The sequence below is a fragment of the Xiphias gladius genome, chromosome 8 (assembly GCF_016859285.1).
Source record: "Xiphias gladius isolate SHS-SW01 ecotype Sanya breed wild chromosome 8, ASM1685928v1, whole genome shotgun sequence".
Classification (NCBI taxonomy): domain Eukaryota; kingdom Metazoa; phylum Chordata; class Actinopteri; order Istiophoriformes; family Xiphiidae; genus Xiphias; species Xiphias gladius.
In genome coordinates, this window is record NC_053407.1 from 31,643,125 (window position 1) to 31,643,856 (window position 732).

Here is a 732-nt window from a genome sequence, read left to right on the forward strand (position 1 = left end):
AGGGAATAAGGTAAGTGAAAGGTAAATCAGTATCATAGAAAGGAGGGTGGTGAGGTTATGTTTAGAGATGGGATTAAGGAGTATTCTAATATCTCAAAGATAATCCTGTTGTACAGTCCGCAATTATTGTTATAGTGTTTTTAGAAACAGCTACATGATGGAGCCAGAAAACTGGTGTCTTCTTTTTTGTTTTTCAGAAAAAATATTAATTAAGGATAAGGGAAACCAGGGAGACCTGTTAAAATAATTGCTTCAAAAAAAGTGATTCAAAAGACAATCTCCACAGTGAAGTTTAATTTGTGCTGAGTTGTAAGACACCAAAATAGTCTAACTGGACACCAAGCAACACTCAATCCACACATATATAAATGGATATTATTTTATTTTACACAGTTTGATTACCATATACTGGGAAAAGACTTGAAAATTCATCAAAAAATTACAAGTGTCCCCAGTCCCCTTTTCAGAAAAATATTAAATATAAGAAGGATTTTTTGGGGAGCAGAGGAAATTTTTGTATTCTCCATTTGTGTCAGGAGATGGTGCTATTCAGTGGAGTTGGCTCTGATGTTAAGGTCTATTGAAAAAAGTAATCAACTTATCCATCCATTTCCATTAATTCCATTTCCTATCTGTCTTGCCAAGTTCTGTTTGATTCAAGACCCGTGACAATAGGTTTGACTCTCTGTGATCTCAAAAATTACAGTACAGTGTTGTATTTTTTGGCTCTAA